A 20,284-nucleotide genomic window follows, 5' to 3' on the forward strand; every position below is an offset into this window, starting at 1 on the left:
CATAGTTTGTGTGGCGCAGTTATTTAACTAATGACGTGATGTGCTTCGGGATGCTGGCTTAAGCTATCATCATACCAAAGCTGGTTGTATAACATACATTATAACATACATTTCTGGCTGTAATACTCTGTCATTTCTTTAAAAGAAATCAGAATCGCACATTTTAATGTCATATACCTATTTTCTTTAAAAAACAAATTCGTCTCAATAAAATAGTATAGAATATTGTATGAAATGTTTCATACTTAAGTTAAAAATACTCTTTTTTTACTCAAACATAATTAAGCATGGAAGAAACTTTTTAAGGAAGAGAACAGGTTCTTCCTGAAAAATCATTAATTTTAACAATTATTCACCTTCGTGTACAAATTTAATCGCTCTCTTCCTGATTACGAAATGTGCACATGTCCGTTGTTGTTATTACGAACCGGAAATAAGTGACTCATCAGAACCGATAATATAATCGGCAAGTTCTCGTGTGAAAGCTACATAATGAACACGGCAGTATCTCCTGACAGGGCGAGAGAAGGAGCCACGAAAAGAAGCAGTCCGATTTTATGGGGCCTTATTATCAGCTTTACTCGCCTCTCTCCTTCCTTTTCGTTTTATTATCATACAAGCAAGACTGAGCTGCTCTTCCTCCTTCATCGATGTTTTTTTCACGACAAATGCGAACATTATGTGAATATTCATATATACTACAGTCACAGAATTCATTAACTCGCAAGAGAAGTAATTTATCAATGTGACAATCAACGTATACTCATTTATTTGCTCGCAGCATTTTATGCTCGGACGTTTCATGCGACATTACAAAAGTATACACAGGCATCTCACACTCACCGCAAATAAATCTCTTGGCTTTCCACACGTAGGGGAAAGACGCCAATACTAACATACCATTTTGTTTTTGGAAGTTATCTTTTAACATAAAGCTCGAAATAAAAAGTTGCGTACACACACACACACACACACACATATACTAGAGATTGTCTCTTATTAGATAGTATTATATTTTTTATAATATCGTTTCTAGTTTTTAAGAAAATAACGTTTTAACGAGCTCTGAGAAATTGGACGCCAAAACCGATATATTTAGTAAAAATTATGTTAAAACATGTTAGAAATATGATAATATATTTAAATAAATAATAATATATTTAAATTACGTTAACTAACTAAATAGATCGCGTTTATATTATTTTTGATAAAGTATAACATGTACTTTGTGAGAAATAGGGGTATGTCTCTTTAGAAGGTCTGTGTCAGTTTCGGCGCCTTTCCTCTACATTCTTTTCACGCCTATTTTTTGATATCAAATATCTCTTAAAATTGCGATTCTGAAACGAGGAAAGCCAAGTCGCATCGGCACTCGCTGAAATAATGTCTTTAATCATATGATAAATACGTTTATCCCCCCTTTTAAACGGCGGTAAAAGTATCGACCCGCGGCTGTCTGACATTTCTTGGCTGGAATCGGAGCGCGATAGATAACCTTCGTTTCGAGATTAAGGCCTAACACGGAGACAAGAGGAAAACGAGTGTTTTGCACGTACGAAAATGCACTCGGGCATTCAGTGCGGGCGTAATCGGACGACGAGCGAGAGAGCGATCGCGTGCACGTACTTGGAATCCGAGTTATTCAAAGAGTGCCGACGTAAGACGCGTATTATAATAAGCACTTCGCGAATGCGAGCAAACATCGATATTGATATATAACCGATTTAATGAGAATTTTAAAAAATTCGCACTACCGTCAAGACAGTTAATCAAAATCGATGATAGATACTGCATTTTACTGATCAGATGAAACAAAGTTCGCGTGCCAATTGCGGCGAAAGTTTACTTCATTTATGCAACCTGGTCCACAGCAACTAAAAAATATTTTAATTTACTTAATTATTCAGTCAATTATTATGGCAATCATCATCGTGAGACAAAGATCGAGAGTAGTCAAGATGTACATATGTAATACTTTTCTTTGTAATATTTTTGAAGAAAGTAAGGTATAAATGGATACAACAAGTAAATGAGATAAAGGAGAGAGGAGATAGATAAACGCAACACAATAATTTATAATTATGGGAAATATAAAAATAAAATAATGGGATAAAAGTGTCTACAAGTAAGATAATATACAGCGGTTTCTATTTGATAATTTTGAGACTGAACTCCACGTTGAGAGAGAGAGCACGTCTTTTGGAATGGTATTTTATCCGCGCGGCATGGAGACATAATTAGCGACGCATTTTCGCGAGCTTGTATTGATTTGCCAGCATAATGCAGTTAATATATGTTTGTTTCTACAACTAATATTTGCTTAGCTAACGCCCGGGCTCTAACGCGCTGCTCAAGCACGGTCCCGTGCAGAAAATTGTTAGGGCCTAATATGAAAGTAAAGACCCCTATAAGGAATAAATAGGGATGTCCTAAAAAGGGATGCCCTATCATTGCCACATCGTGGCCCGATTAGATATTATATTTTTTTATTATTTCCTTATAAGGTCCCGAAAAAATATTTGTTACATACCATTCTAGGGCCATATTAATATTGAGGAAAATTAATCGGGTCCTACTTAGGACCCTATAAATTTTTTACACGGGGTATTACGACTAAGATAAGCAGAGAAATACGTACGTGGAGCACGGCGTTTTCCAGGCCGCTTGAGTACGATAAAAATTGCGAGGGAGGCCAAGGTTAAGACTCCAATGAGCGGATATTCTAGAGCACAATACGAGTACACACCAATATCTTTAAAGGCGTGTTATACTGCACGCAAGTCCGAACAACGAACAAGTATACGCAGGCCACAATAAAAATTCTTCTCTAGAGGAAAACTTTTCAAAATAAAAAAATTGTTATAAAATAATCTATACATATACTCGAGTTTATCGTAATTTCGTAATACAGAGAATGCGCTGCAAAAACGAGCACACATCTCATAATATCACAAGTTTTGAAAAGGGCTTAATTGACACTTGAGTAATCGCATTAACTTTCGCGAGTTTAATCACGAACTTTTATTGCACAGTGTATTGTATTACGCTGCTTTCTCTAACAATTGATAATGCAACATAACAACGTAACAACGTAAGGACATGATAACTAACAATGTCTGTCAAAAGAAATATTTTTGAATCAATCAATGTATATGAAATATAAGATACCTAATTTATACTATATTTATAATGATATTAAAATGATACTAAATAATTATAAATAATTAAAAATTACAAATGATACTAAGTTTATTATGAAAAAACAATGCTACGTATCTAATATTTTTTTGGTAGCTTAAGTAAAACTTAAACAAAGTACAGAATTGCTATTAATTATCAATATAAACGAAAGTTGGAAACGATCGCGAAATTCTCGCGCTTCACGTCGCGTGACTATGCAAATCACATACGCCAAACGACAGTGATAGTGTAGTAATGCAAGTTATTACTTTACCGCATGTGTGTATTATGGCTACGATTATATTCTTTTCGCAAACGTCCACGTGTATCTATCAATCACGTTCAATACTTAAATCCAGGCAAAAATTTATCGTAATATGCATTCACCAATCAGCAATCGTTTCTCGATTGCAAATTGCAAATAATGACCTGTGTACTAGATATTTTCAATATATGCTTCAATTATCTGGAATATTTAAATACATTATGTATTGTATCATACGTACTTTCTTATATTATATTATGTTATATTACATAATGTAATATATTAATGTTACGTTATATTTACACCTTAAATATACAATTTTGTATTAAGTTTATTCAATTAATTAGGATATAAAATAATATTACCAAAAAATATTTGTTTGGATATGTAATACCTATCATCATGCCGATCTTATTGTAAACGTGTCTTACTGTTCCGAAGAGAAACAAAATCAAACCATCATTGTAAAAAAAATCTTACGAATCCAAAAGAATCCGTAACCTCCTCTCATCGGATCAATCCAGGAGAGAACCTCCGAAGGGATGCAACTGGAAGATGGATACTTGTTTCTCCTTTGCGGATCGGTGCCAGTTATACGAAGTCAAAGCCAACTTTTTGTTGTTTCTTGTCGCGAAACTCGTGGAACGTCATTAACCGCTCTTCTTCATCTACAGAGGTGCCTCTTTTCAATCGCGAGGTCGAAATAATAAAACCACACCTCCCCCCGATTCATCAAACTATATCTGAACATTATTTCTACTAATAACTTTATGTCATTTCGTAGCAAAATATTTTAACAAGATTAGAAATAATAATGCCGATGACAAAATGTATATTATAATTGTATATTGTAATGTTTTCAAAATTATATTAAAAACATTAATACTTTGTTGTTTTTCCGACAATTCTTTATCGTTCCCTTCCTTGCAATTGCATCGAATTATAAATATTATAAAATTTTTTCGTTTATAGTACAATTTATCAAGCCTCGAAAAGTCGACCTTTTATGAATATTTAAACTCTGGTGAAACATCGTGGGAAAACTTGGGATGTCTTTTTTGGGTCCTAAATAGCAGACGCAGTTCGCAGTTTTTGAAACTTATTTACAACTTGCCCAATACTGAAATAAATATTCATTAGGCTATTTTAGTTTTTCGTTTACGAAGAAACTATGACGACTTAACGGTACCTTTGTAGCTTTCGAATTATGAAAGTTTATAGTTTCGCGTTGAAATCGACTAGATTTAAACTAGAGATCGAAGTAGTTTTTAAAAATGCAAAATATTGATATGCGTGCAAGAGAAAGAGAGAGCAATGTCATTCACAATAAGCCGTAATGTAAATATATAATTATATGTTGCTTCTATCAATTTATATCAATTTTTTACTAAAAATGCAAAAAGAATTTTAATATAAAAAAATATCATCAATTTTATATCATATTATTAAATTTGATGAGATAATAATATCAATGTAAACATTAACAATATATGTAAATACTATTACCCCGCGCGAAATGATTAAAAGACATGAGCAATGAAATAAATTTTTACAGTTTCACTCTTCTAGCTCGAGTACAAAAAATCGACAAAGCGATTTTGCTGACTAAGATTTGCGTAAAACACATTTCGCGTAAGGAAACGGCGGTTTCCCTTCACCTCTTCCGTGTATTTGTTCAATCGATCGAAGTGCGAGGCACGGCGTAACTCTATTCGCTAAACGGTAATCGGCGCTTGTCAACGCGGCAGCTCACGTTTCCGAGGTTTTTCGAAGGTCTCCCGGGTGAACGAGCGCGTCGCGCAGTCTCTCGAATTTTATCCCCTTGCGTATAATTCAGTCCGCGGGTGGGAGACGTGATCGGCAAGCGACGTCCGGTCCATGCGCCATTGACCATGCGAGAGAAAAAACACGAATTTCTCTGCGGACCAAGCTTGACGAACCGGGATAGGATAAACCCCACTGCAAAATACTACTTCGCCGAATGCGAACGTACATAGTGCGAATGTTGTATGTTTTCTCTAGTGATCGATAAAAATACTTTGCTTTATGCATATTCAAGTTAAGACTCATTTTTCTCGAGTTGCAAGGCTTCATTAGTTAATAAAGCAGTAAATGTATTTTAATCATTTCTTTTATTCTTTCTTTTATTCTTAGGAAAAATCAGCGTATTTTTACTGAAATAATTATATCTATAACAGTGCAATTAGTAACATTTAGCTAACCAAAATTAGTTATATTTGATTACCGAAAGCAAAGGAAGATTGTTACTAATAGAGAATGATAAAGTTCTCAATAATTATTAATAATTCAGTGGGAATTACCAATTCAGAGGAACTATTCAGAGGAACTTCATTGGCTATTACTGATCTAATCAATGACATTTTTATTAATTCAATTTAAAAGTTATTTATCATAGATTTTTTATAAATAGTATTTCATTTTATATTTTATTTTTTATTTTTTATTACCATTTAATTATTTCTTACTATACCATTATATATTAATTTCTTTCGCAATTTATCAGAATAATTTGTTTAATACAATTTAATACAATTTATTACAATAAATTTAATATTTATTTAATTTAATTAATTACAATTTATCAGAAATATTACATGCTTTTTACTACTAAGTTTTCAAACGTATTATAAAAGTAACAAATGTGTAGCGCTAGAGTGGACCGATTCGCGCAAATACGTGTTCCTGGCCGAATTATTTTCTCTGCGAAAGGTTCATCCACTGAAAATATTGTCCGAGTCAAAATTAGTAAAACCACTGCGTCTTAATACATCATTATGGCAGAATGATCTATTATGAATTGATATCGATGATTGATAAGAAAATTTCAAAATGCAATAGCTATAATATTTTAGAATTCGTTCAAAGTTGTTTTTCAAGCGTATAATAACGCGAAATATTTCATCACTCTTAATTGTTACAAGTAATAATTCTTAACATAAATGTATTCTACATTGCATCTTTTTAATGCATGACAGAGTAAGCTGGAAAGCACAACATCGCAAACTACCGATGACGCAGTATGCGGGACATGTGTAAAAATAATCTCGATATACTCGTTGTCCTATGTTGAGCACGCAAAGTCGAAGTTTCTTCCAAAACATACAATATAACATCAGAGATATTTTTTTGGAAAAGTAATATTAAAAAAAGACTAATCTTCTCAATAAAAATAATCACTTTTAATTGCACCCAATACGTAACCACGTAAATATTATAAAAGTCTTATAAAAACATTACACATATAAGAAAAATATGTTAAAAAAAGAGATTTTATTAAAATATAATTTTTTGCAAAACCGGGCGAGCTGCATAGCGCACAGAACGAAATACAATTACATAATTATTCTTAACCGGAACTATTGGTGCAATCGGATCCAAACTACAGAAAGATCCAATTACACCGTATCCTAAGTCACCCTATGTTACGACAGAGCATAAAGGGTAACGAACAGACTGCCCTGACCGTAAGTCAACCGCGCGATGCATCAGTTTCTCACGGTCAACTCTCGATCAACCCCTCGAAAGACAAGCGCATCCCCGAACCCGCTTTAACCCCCATTGCCGAGGCTCACGAGTCATTGCGTTCACGATCACCGCGCGATTAGGGTTGGAAGGGGAGAAAGAAGAAAAAGAAGAAACGCAGCTCCTACCTGTCACACGTCGCGGCGCTTTTGGTCGATGCCATGCGTCATCGGCGCAGAATCGGCCGTTGGTTCGTGAGGGAGAATCAAGCGGAGAGAGAACAGAGCATCCGTAGGAAGAGAGGAGAGAGAGAAGCAGGATGTGGTAGGAAGAGGAGCAAGAGAACACAGCCTCAACGCAGCACCGTCGTAGCAGCAAGATATTTGGCGGGCTCGAAAATAGCAATAGCCCCACGTCCCCCGACGGCGTGTTGCTGCTTCCTCGGCGCAGTAGCGACGACACACACGAGCTACGTTCCGCTCGCTTCTTCCTTGTCGTCGTCGCCTCCTGGTTATTGCCTTCTCGTTGTCAGTGTTCTCTCCACTTTTATAGCCAAACACAGCATAGACGATGTTTTTCGTCTCGATCGTCTCCTTCCGTTCTCTCACTCGTTAATACGTATCATCGGATGCACCGCTCGGTAAGATTACGTCATTGTCGTAGTCCTCGCCGACGTCGTTGATATCGCCAAGAGTTCACCCCCCCCAAGATAAAAGATAACCGCGAAAAATGCTCATTCGTCCCTATTCCACATCTTCGGTCCAGTCCCCATCGACCTTCCCTTCGCCTCCACCACCGCTGTGACCTGATCTGCGGTATCGGGGTATCCGTGTCGTCATGCACATCGATCGTACTTTGCACACATTATGAATCCATCGATTCTCGGTCTCCTCGCCACCGTCCTCCCGCCGCCACCGCCGCCGCCGCCGCCGTCGTCGTCGTCGTCGTCGCCGCTGCCTCCACGTCGATGCCAGCCTCTCCGTTTCACGCGGACCGTCTTATCTCGGAGTGCACGGCACTTGGCGCATCATGGTGGAATTATCGGGGTTGCTCGGCTCCTTGGAATTGCTCCTTCCAGTCAGGGGATCGATGCTGATGTCTGGTGAAGCTGGGTCGAGCGATCTTCACGACGTACGCGTTATCGGATTGCTCTTTGAAATTTCAGGACCAATGTTGGATTGCCGATCGCGAGATTAGGTCTGAGACGATTGGAATCTTGCTGATTAACAGGCACTTGTGTGATCGAAAATTAACCTGATGATATGGAACCAATGTTTATTATGGAGGACTACCAGATTTCATCAAAAGCATCAAGTGTTGCTAACAAACAACTGCCACAACAACTTAAATAGTTTACATAGGTGTTGCATACATGTTGGTCTATTACTACTACATTTTGAATCTATTTGGCTGATCGTACCGATCTCTGATAGTGTGTCGTGAAAGTTATGATTTCTAAAGAGCTGGACACGTTATCTCTCACGTTGAAAAGGAAAGGCGACAACTCATCACTTTTCTCGGAGACGATCGATAGATATTCCCCAAAGTTCGTCGTCGTTCTCGCTCCGAGTTGTACCGTGCTCACGGATATACCCTACCCCTTCCCTGTGTGTTATGTTCTTAACGCGAACAATTCTCCCGAGCAATCCCCTTGCGAATAATCACCCCACTGCGCGCCACTTCCCTCGCATCAGCCGATACTTTCAGAGCGAGCGAGCTATTTTCACCGCGTCTTTCCTCGGCTCCTGTCCGCACGGGACGACGGAGGAAATCTGTCAATTCCGCTTCTCGCTCCACTTCGACCCCTTCTCAAGCGTGATCCTCGATCATCAAGGTACCATCTTCTCGGATAAACCGGACTCTTTTGCCGCTTACCGATTTGCCCTGACTTTTTCCCTGTCCTTCCTGTCACACGTGCCAGTTTAGTCCGGACACGCGGTTGGCAGGTCGAAGCGAACGCGAAAAACGCTGGAGCCTCTCTGATCGGAACAAGAAAAACAGAAAGATGTTCACGGCTCCGCGGTTCGCGCGCGACTGAGCGAGGGCGAGAGTCGTTATTGGAAGCAGAGCGCCTCAAGTCTGTCCTCTTCTCTCTCTCTCGACTGCACTCTCTCGCGCTCCCTATCTGACTCCGTCTCCCTCACGCCTGCTCTATCACGTTCCCGTCCATTTCCCTCTCACTGTCCCTCTCGTGAGGAGTCGTTCTCTCTTTCTGTCTCGCTTCGCTCCGCTCTTACGAGGGAATCTGTCTTTCTCTGTCGTTCCTGCTGCTGACGCATTCGCGGTTGGGTCGTGCTGTCGATCTCTGTCGTTCTCACGTTCGTTCCATCTTTCTCCGTCTACCTCGCCGCTGAACAGGTTCACTCTCGGCTCCCGTTCGGTGCGGAGCAGGCGCGAAACGAACGAAACCGAAACTCAAACTCGGCGACCACCTCTATCGACTCTTCTTCTTCTTCTTCTTCTTCTTGATGGTATTATTCATCTTCCTCATACAACGTTGCTCTTCTTCCTCCTCATCGACGTCAAGGTGGTTCCTTTGGTGTCTTCTTCGTCCCGCCTTATCCACATCTTGGTCGCCATGGGTTTCCTACCTCGATCAGTTAAGTTGCCTTCTTATAGGTTGACTTCTACTTCATTCTACATCTTCACCATGTACAGTTCGCAACAAAAAGATGTAACGCACAGAATTCTTCAATTTTTCCCATACTTACGTTCACTCGCGCTTTCTTTATCTTAAGAGTTCCCTTTAGTATCCCGATCAATCCTTTGTCCTTTTCGCCTTCCTCGTTTTCTTCATAGATAAATTTTCTCCTCTCTTCAATTTTTTCAGATCTATTTAAACACCCATTCTCCTCGATTCTCTTCTTCAATCTCGGCCATTCTCTTTGCTCTTCGCTTTCTCCGTCGAGTGGACGGCATACTCCTCTCGCGGTCCTACCAAAACTCTCCTTCCTTCTCTTTATAGCCACGAGCGAAGGCACCATCCAAAACTGGTTGGAGAGACGCTCGTTTCGGCACTGTAATCGACTGGCCAGACTGCCGTGCCATAGCCAGTCTTTCTCTCTCTTTTCGCTTCTTTAATTGTCGTTCTCACTCACTTAGGCACCTTTGCCCTTCTTTCGTAAAAGTTGGGTCTTTATGAAGAAAGAGCCTGTTATATACATATATTTTGCATGAATTTTGAGTTTTATATTTTAGTCTCGTTCAAATCTATTATTCTCACTAAATCTATCGTTATTTCTTGTTTATCTTTATTATAATAAGATTACCAAATATTTATCATTTTTATTTATTTAAAAAATATAAAAATTTGTTAATTGGTTTAAAATTGCGTCATTGAATCAAGATGGAATAAGTGATCAGTTTTACGAAATCACAAGCTTCGCGATTTGACTAGAGTCTGACTATAACTTAATCAAAATTCAAATCTAAGCCTCAATACTCTGTGTGGACTTTGATGTACAGCTCATCATACTTGTTGATTGACCAATATTTAAACGTGGCGCAAAAATTAGCGAGTCATTCTTTTATCGATCAAATAATTAAATTAAAAGAGAAAGAGATAATATAACTCGTAATCATAAAAAATCAATATATTTTATGTAGAATAATATTAATTTCCGTCACATGTTACATTCTACGTTAATAAGTCGTTTTTTAATCACGTTTCGCATGTTATCACGTATAGATATATGAAATATGTAAAAGAAGCAAAGGTAATGACTCTTTCTAGGAAAATAAAGAAACAAAGTGACGTCTTATGATCGAATTATTTATAGTGCAATTCAAGTTTCAGTCTTAATTGGCCGCGTAATCACTGATATTGTCCTTTGCGGTATTCCCCACGTGATTGCAAAAGGGGTGTCCTCACTATCCAAGAATACGTTCATCTGACGAGATTTCCGTCTGATTTCCGCGAGAAGCCCGACCGGAGACTTTACAGTACGGTATCCGCATAAGAATATTAACGTAATTTGAAAACTTTTAAACGAACATTTCTCGCTCTCTTTCTCTCTTTCTGTTCTTTAATCAAATTCCCTCTTTTTTCATATTTTTTATTTTGCGATTTTAAGTTGCTTTAGCTTTATATTTAGCTTTAGCTTTATATTTTTCCAAGAGTTCGTCAAGACAAGTTAAAAGAAACTTTCGCAGCAGCCGGGTCATAAATTTCACGGGTGTCGTCAGGAAGCGAAGGCGGTCGTCTGGACGTCCAGCTCCGATCGATGCTCGACGTCGCAGGAAGAAATTCGCACGCATAATCGTGCGTATTGAACCGTTTCGCGCGGCAATTGGCATTCAGCACGCATTGGCACGCATCGAGATACATACATACAGGAACACACGTTGCACGTATCGCTACATCAATACGCCGACGTAACACACTGCGTACGTATCATCGGCACGTACAGCCGTCGATAGAATACGCAGGTACTCGCGTGCGAATACGGATCCAGGCAAGCCAGCGGGCGTCGCGACGCTATTGCGACGTGCGAGAAGTCGCGACCGCCAGGTACCGTTATGCGAACATCGTCGACAAGATCTTCTATTGACCGAACAACGGCACATGACCGATTAGAATAGACGGAGTTTTAGGTGTGAATCTGAATCACCGTGTCGAATTTTATCTGCTGACTCAAGGATCATCGCGAATTTTGATGCATTGATGACAAATTGTTGAAAGTTTATCTCTCGTTTCTCTGGTATTCTCGAGGTAATTTAACAGTAATATTATGTGCCTATTATATTATATTATTATATTATGTTATAAATCGCGCATATACGACATAATTAAATTATGCAAGGAACAGTGTTGTCGTGCTCTTTCCGCGCGTGGGTATTCACTTATCTACGATTTATGAAGGTGCTATGCAGTTTGTCGTTATCGTGAGCGCGTGCCAATGAGATTAACATAAATGAAAGGACCTTATTAGATCCTCCGGCGAATGTAGATTGACCTTCGTCGGAATGTCGCGACCTTGGAATTTCGCATAGAAAATCGATACACGAGAGATGTTGATAAGGGTAGCCGCGTTCTCCCACAAGTGAAAGGATAACGAAGTTATCTACATCGACGGCGTAATCCTTGCCAGCAGAGTATCTCGGTACCGGAGATCGATCGCGGTGACCGACATCGCGGCAATGGAAATACTCGGTACCGATATGGGATTAATCGATGCTACTTAATGAAATCAGATTAAATGCCCAAAAGAATCTTTGGTAGCGACAAAAATGACTCGTACTATTGAAACAACCGCTTTTTTCTGAGATAATCGCTAATGCATCACTAGCGATAAATTGATATTCATGGCATTTATATACATATTATATACAACTTGCAAAAGTTCTGTAATTGATATAATTCTTATTATTAATGTAATTAATAGAATAAGACATTTAGTTTCCAATGAAAAAATCTGAAAAACTGGATAAAATAAGAGAGTCTAAAACAGAAATGGACTCTCTAAACGATATATCTCAATTACGAGAATATATTAGAACAATCATATATATCTAATAATATATAATGTCATATTGGTTGGCAACATCGATCTAGCAAATGTGCGACAAGTGTTGAACAGTGTTTCACTGTTGATGCTAACGTAATAATTCAAAGTAGCTTGAGCAATGATGTAGCTTGGGCGAATTATGTCAAAGAATGAAAATAAGTGTTACACCATATGTTCGCTAACAATGTTGTCTTTGTAACGCCACGATGAAAATTGCAATTTTGCGAAATTGAAATAGTTTTGTTTGATCGAGATGAGCGATTTAAATTTAACGCATAATGAAAAGAATGTTCTTGTACGAAAATACCCGGTAAATAATGCGCAGAGTCCCAGCTAAAGATAGCACGATAACAATTTCGGAATTAGTGGCGGCTTCTCTCTATCAATTAGACGCGATATAATATACCAGGAAACGACGAACAATTATTGTTATCTGGCCCACATATTGTACTGGGCTGGTGCAGCATCATTTTCCTCATCCCATCGTTCATTTGCTTTCATTATATTCGCCGACGAGGCGAATTCATTTCTCTCTCTCTCTCTCTCTCTATCATGCCACAAATTCAACGCATAATGTACGCACAAAAAGTTAATTTTAATGAAATTTATCCAATCGGGAGATGCAAATTATGCGCACAAAAACTCGATTGATCGAACAATAAAACATAATTGTGCCGATTGTTGTGGAAACAATTGTATTATTGAGATTGTTATATAACAAGAAACTAAATTATTCAATATTACAATTAAATAACACTCTTGTTCTCACTTGTTCTATTTTAGCTAAGTTATAATGAATTAATTTTAATTTGGATTGATGTTATTCAGTTATTAATTTGTTCTGGGAAACTTAGGACTCTAGTTAGTCTAGTGTTTTTGACAATTTGCTTCGTGTTTATCTCTTTTGACTGTAGAGTTGTTGTCTGTCTGCGGTTTGGATCATTACATTGTTTCACTTCGTCGTGTGAGAATCAATTCCAATCAGACTGAAATGATATTATTGTATTTTACATCAGAATTTTTATAGTGGTGGAAAAGTTGTGTTGACTTTCCTCATTTTTCTTTATTGCGTTTCTTATGTTCCTTCAATATTGTGATAGGTTTTTTGAATTTGGTAATGTATATTTTTTGAAGTATATTTTTGTAAATGTTTAATGATTTCGTTATAGATGTTGCTCACTTTGTTACATTCATGAAGTTTGAAGATTTGTAACTTTATAACTTTCATCAACCTTGAGGAGGGTATACTTAATTTGCTGAAGATGGCCAGATCATTGAGCCGAAACGTACAACTTTAATGTTACTGCAACAAAAATATATTTAATAACTACGCAATACTAACAGCGTTCACTCTCATTGCCTATTCTTAATCTTTTAAATTATTCAATGTTAAGTGGCTAGAATAAACATAATTCAAAAAGTCAATAAGTTAATTATTGTCCTTTAATTATCTTCTTTTTAATTGAAATTTTTCTTAAGAAATTTATATAAGTACTTTCCGAAGATGACTTGTTTCTCAATATAAGAGATAGTCACACTTGACAAGGACCAAAACTAATGATCGAACGTTGTGTGTATGACTATTAATTGTATAGCCAGTGCTAGTCAACAATAAAAAGGATTTATTACTTAATGCATCTACTGGCGACATAAAAGAGTCATTTGAATAATTCAAAAAGTATCACATGATATTCTGGAGATAATCAACGCAAAATTAATTTACGTTTTATAAAAAGCAAGTGTAATTATAATAATATAATACATATCGCAGTGTAGAACTTGCAATGTATCATATCAACGTCGAATCATGTGCATCGATATGTCAATGAGTATAACTCACAGGCGCTTTAAACTGGTATGCGCACAATCTAAACTACTTAAGTGTGGCATTACATGTAATTAATTTGTTTATTGCTAGAACGACATCGTAGACCTAGTCAAATAGCGTCATATTGGCGTTGGTTGGCATCGATCGAGTAAATACGCGACAACAGTGTTGCATTGTAGACGCTAACGTAATAATTCAAAGTAGCTTGGGCAATGACTCTGTCTATAGAATATATTACTAGCTTTTACAATCGCGATATATTTAACGCACAACTCAACATCCATTATACAAAACATAATGTCAGATATTACAAAAAAGTATATTTTATGGTATCAGAAATATCTTTTAATTTTCAAAAACCAATATAATACGATGTGTGCAAAATATTATCTCTGCAGCTGTATACTTATGTATACATTATAATTTAATTACATAAAATAATTAATTACATAAAATAATTTTTTCCTTCTATAGAACTCTTTCTATATTATTAATATAATTAAAAGAAAGAATTTTTTCCTTTAATTAAAATCATCAAGTTATTTTTGTCGATTCTCCAAACGTGTTTCTGAACTTGTCAACATGTATTCCAAAGCACTGTAGCTATATAAATAAATATTTGCGACAAGGCAAATTTGGGCAGTCAGACAAACAAGGAGCTTCCTACTTTATACAGCAATCGTTATATTCGTCGCGGTGCAACTCTAAATGAACGGGCAACTGCGATAACGTGACTCCGATTCTTATCTACGATAGTCACAGCGCAGCAGAACGCAATGCGCAATTCGGCGCACTTACGTCATCGAATGAAGAGGAATTCAAACGAATTCAGACATTTGTTCGTGACATATAACTACGATTTGCGCAACACCCGAATGCGGAATTCCAAAAAGAGGCTTTCCGATATAACATCTCAAATTATTAATTCAATATCTTTTTTTTTTATATTTCAGGCAGTTCGTAGGACTGTACCATCCATTTCGTATAATTCTCAGACCTTATTGTGAATAATATATAGTCAGATTAAGGATTAGATAAAATACTTTAAGAAGATACTTTAATCATTTAAATACGAATTTACAAATCTTTAAACTTGAAATTTTCATCGCAATCAATCAAAACGCGTGTAAATCTAATATTCACATTCTCGAGAGGACAACGCGTAACAACATTTAACAGTCAGTGGTGGATATTGTAGGAGGTATCGCAGAAAAAATTGGCGAACGGTGTCACGGCTGGACGCACAATCCTAATCAGCCACAATTTCGCTTCTCGTCACAAGCTTTGCGTTCCGAATACGCTTAATCCGCGCAAGCGATTTCCTCATTAGTAAAGATATCGAAGACCGTGTGCAGAACGAATGCCGTCACCGCCATTTGCGTTATTTGCGCGGCTGAGGATCGGAGTGCAAGTGCGTTGAACCAAACAGCCTGTGACGATGAATCGTCATTAGGCGGATCGGACCCAACGACTTCATTGGGAAACGAGACACTGTGGCCCAGATATCGATGCAAATGCGTTTCACGCCTCTGCCGGAACGTCGAGCCGCCATCGCTCCCGTCATTCCGATGCCAATTTCGAAGTTACGCAGCACCGACTTGATATCAATAAGATCGAATTCTGAAATCACGGCAGAATCGCGAAGAGACCAGACGCAAAGAGACTGTATGTCTTAACGTAACAAGAATAGCACAAATAATGTAACAAATGCGAGAATAACAAATGCAGTTATACAAGTAGTAGATAAGTCTACTAAAGTTTCTCTTTCCTTTTCTTTTACAAAATGCATTCACCTATTTTTTGTAAGATACATCCACACAATTCTCGCATCGCTTGAAGGGCAAAATAGGCCAATCTCACGCACAATGGAAAGATGAAGGGTTTTGCGAATAAACCGAGAGAGCCATACATGTCGACGGTACCCGCGAATGCGAGCAAGCGTGTTAGTCTCTATTGGAAAATTAGATCCAATCTAACGCGAACCGACAGTCTCACGCTCGTGCGTGGCCAGACAGAAATTACGAAACCGACGACGACTGTGTGGATAATCTCATAATGTTACAATAACATGAGCGTAATAACGTAAGCGTGCACGCACATTCCGCGCGACGCGGCCAACGCGGAGGCCAACGAGGAAGAGCATTGACCACCGTGTACACACGGAAGTGATTAAATCCTCCTAGCGTTTAACCGAGCACATATGGATTAACCCGATTAACTTATTCATCAGGGAACAACGAAGTTGATCGCTTGCCTGGACAACCGACGCAAACGGCAAACGTCGCTAACCGATTTGTCCACGACGAATCACGCTCGTATGATCAATGATAAACTGCTCATTTTTCTCGAATCAAATTACTGTTATTGTGTGTCATCACTATAGCGTTGTAATATCGAAACGTTAATGTTTTTACACGTAGTTTAATACAAACGTATTCGAGGTTTTTTAAATCAATTCAAATTAGATATTCAATACGAATCATACTTATAGAAAATTAATGTTGGATTTAGGATGAAAATAATGACAGATAATGTATATTACAGAAATCGAAAAATATCGGAACTGTCCTCGCGAATTGCTTTATTTACAGACAGAAAACTTAGAAACGTTGCGTTAATGTAGTTATAATTACACAAATTACATCGTATCCTGATTCGCATTAAATTACTAATAAGGCTTAACGGAACAGATTATAGTTTGCGTATATAAACCTCATCGTAAATATCATTCTGAGCCTGGAAAAAATTATTTATTTCAATAGAGTACAATTATGGAATTATAAGAATTAAAAAATGTAAGTGTTTTTAATGTAAGAAGGCGTTGAAAATAGCGAGGATATCTCGATGTAATTGATTGGCATTTTAAGTGTTTTGCATAATGCGTCCATGTGTACGAAATCTGACGGTGCATTGCAGGATCTCTCCAAATTGTCCTTAATTATTGCGACCTTTACATCTAATGCAGTACCATTGACCCTGGCTTAATATATATTTCGTCTGCTTCTTCCGAGAAGGCAATTATGTTTAAATTAGTAAATTAGCGCTCGCCTGCACTCCGTATTGTCAAATCTCGATTGAAATCTGTACCTTCCACTCGTCTCGTTCTGAAGCTACAATGTCAGCTGTCGTCCGCTCGTGCACACATTGCCACATTGTGCATAGTACCATGCAACATGTGTCATTTTGATTTTACGCACCCATCCGGGTCTCATTATTTTTATGTAACGACTTATCCCTTATTCAACTGATCATGCCCATCATGCTATTTTAAATTTGCGTTTCTCAATAATATGATATTAATAGCCCTCCATGATATCAGAATTCACAAATAATATCTTCTTACAAATGTTATTAAATGGCGCTGGTTTACTTATCGATCAGTATTGTTGTACGTAATTTTTCTACTAGTCGATTGTCCACATAATAAATCAACATTTTCAATGCAAATTAATTCTTAATGAAAACTTTCACTGCAAGATATCCGTTCATATTAGATAAATGTTCGCAAGGTAAAAACTGTGTGTTGCAAAATTGTCAAGTCATAACAAAACCGTAACAGAATGTTTCAGTCTTTGCATCCGCTGCCACTTTATACGCGTTCTATTTCGTTCGCGCATTCATCAAGGTGTAAGCAATTCGCGCTACTGCGTCTCAAAAAATCGAAATTCAATCTTATGCCGATGAGCATTTCTTAAACTCTTAGGCGTCTGTGACAATTTGTAAAGGCATGACGACCGTTCCCGTCGTCAAATATATTATACACAAGAGCGCCGACTCTTTCGCCTTGTTTTCGAGTTTCTCGCTCGTGGACCCACTGAATTATTGATGAGCCTGTGATCGGCTATACCAGGACGACACGAATTCACATATTATTCGTCTCGTGGACAGTCAAAAGCGTCGCGATGGCAATCTCAACGTGATTGATGACCAGTCGTCTTGACCGGAGACGTCTATCGAGGTCACCGATCTGCGGCAGGATAAAGAAATGCGATTGCTAACGAAATGCTCTGAAAACTGATATCGCGCGGAAACCAACAATATGTATGCGTATGCGATCGTATCTGTATACAGAAATGTATTCACTACAAACACGCGAGACAGATCAAAAGTGTAGAAAACACGATATAATGTAAAGTATGTGTGTATATAAACAAACACAATATTTTCACTTATTCACTTTTAGATATTAGTGTGAAATAAGTGCATAAAAAAATACTATTTATAATAAATATTTAGTGTAAATATATATAAATTTTAATAATCTTTAATGTCATTAATTATATATAAATATATCAAGTATTACAATTATAACAATGATAAATTTAAAACTATACGAAAGTTTTAGTCAAATAAAACTTATTAATCATTAAATAATTATAGGACATTAATATAATGTAGAACAAAATCTATTTTTCAATTTTGCCTTTTTTCTTCAAAAATCTCGATTTTAATTTTTTGAAATCCACATATAATATAATATCTAAAACAACTTTTTTAAAACATATAAAATTCTATGTGCATATATTTTATATATACATCTTTATCCAGTGTATTGTTTAGTACCTTGAATATCCTTCCTTGGAACTCTCCGAATCCCCAGCATCCATTATAGTTCACGGTTGCTCTCCCTCTGTTTTGGCGGGGGTAGCGAGACGTGCGCGGTAGTGGCAAGGAAAGACGAAACACCTACTTAATGGGGGTGGTTTGGCGGTTCCATCCTCGCCGGTAGAGGACATGGGTCCTCACGGGACGTCCTGCGAGCCAAGAAGAGGCTAACGGAAGACGGGGGGATGAAAGAGACTACCCTGAGTATAGAAAGAGAAGACAAGAGGGAGCCAGAAAGAGAGGGGAAGCGAGAGAGCGAGAAAGAGACAGAAAGACGAAGCCGCATCATCACAGCGAGGGCGCACGTGTGTGCCACCACGAACCAGGCGGACGCAGACGACGGCCGACCTTGTCTCGTGACGTCACCGGCCCGTCTAGACGAGATCCACCTCTTTGTACGTCCCCTGCCTGCCCCATTCGCGGATTAAATTCGAGAACAGGAAAGAAAAAAGAGAAAACTGTTCGATGAATGAGCCACGAACGAACCCGATCTATCCATTTGGATTCTCGGCATCAATTTCGGTCCATCCCGCTAGCTCACTGCGACTAGGCAAACGCCCACCCTTTCTTCGATGATTTTTGATGCTGTGCGACAATTGTCCGCTACGAAAAGACCACGCATGAAGGGCTTATGGAATCAGATAGATGCTCGGTTCTGCTTTAAGGAAGAAAAGTGATTTTTTTTAACTGATTTATCGAGCTGATAGGGAGAAGAAGGGGAAGAGGGTGAATTTGTAGCTCAACTCAAGTTGTCATGTGCTGCGAAGAAGATTTGATAAACTTAAAACTAATATAATTAAGGCTTTCTGTTCTCGTAAAACTTTATAGTTCAGCAATATTTATTCTGTGCTTTTTATTCTCCTTATTATATATATATATTATACTATACAATATAGTGTTGTTTACATTATACATTTCTTCACTAGATATATTTTTTAAACTATTATTTATGTAATATAAATAATGTGATTACTGTCGAACAAATAGTAAAGAGAAACATTTAATTTATTAACGTGGTTTATAATTATAATTATAGCGTAGATTCGCTCGATACAGTTCTAAAGTTTCCGGATAATGTTAAAATTGCCGGAAAGGGAATATTGTCGAGAGATACTATCGGTCGTGACAGAACGAGCCATTCCCTTTTCCCCTGCGTGGAAGGGTGTGCTTTCGCCGAGGCTAAAGTGCCGATCGATGTACGCACTCCTCGACCACACCCGTCGATGTTCCCTCCTTTGAGTGCTGTACCGAACTTCGAGGAATCGATACTTGCACTCGGACAATTCTAAGTTCTGAATCTCTGACAAAATATTCTCTCTCAATATTTTATATATATATTACCCAATAAAAAATGTTACAATTAATAAAATTAATATTAAATGTGAGACACATGTGACATATATTTGACATAACTAT

The 20,284-nt window shown here is 37.6% G+C and overlaps 1 protein-coding gene across 2 annotated transcripts in view; it reads right to left on the reverse strand.

Annotated features, from left to right (window-relative positions):
- Nucleotides 1-20,284, reverse strand: part of LOC105280205 (solute carrier organic anion transporter family member 3A1) — a 93,987-nt gene that overhangs the window by 52,164 nt on the left and 21,539 nt on the right. Inside the window, exon 1 of one of the 2 annotated variants that reach the window (XM_011340531.3) lies at nucleotides 7,117-8,970. The exons of the other annotated variant lie outside the window; for it this stretch is intronic. The gene's annotated coding sequence lies outside the window, so the exon portion shown is untranslated. Of the gene's footprint in view, nucleotides 1-7,116; nucleotides 8,971-20,284 lie in introns of those variants that run through there. 2 annotated transcript variants of the gene reach the window in all.

This window comes from Ooceraea biroi, chromosome 6, assembly GCF_003672135.1.
Source record: "Ooceraea biroi isolate clonal line C1 chromosome 6, Obir_v5.4, whole genome shotgun sequence".
Taxonomy (NCBI): domain Eukaryota; kingdom Metazoa; phylum Arthropoda; class Insecta; order Hymenoptera; family Formicidae; genus Ooceraea; species Ooceraea biroi.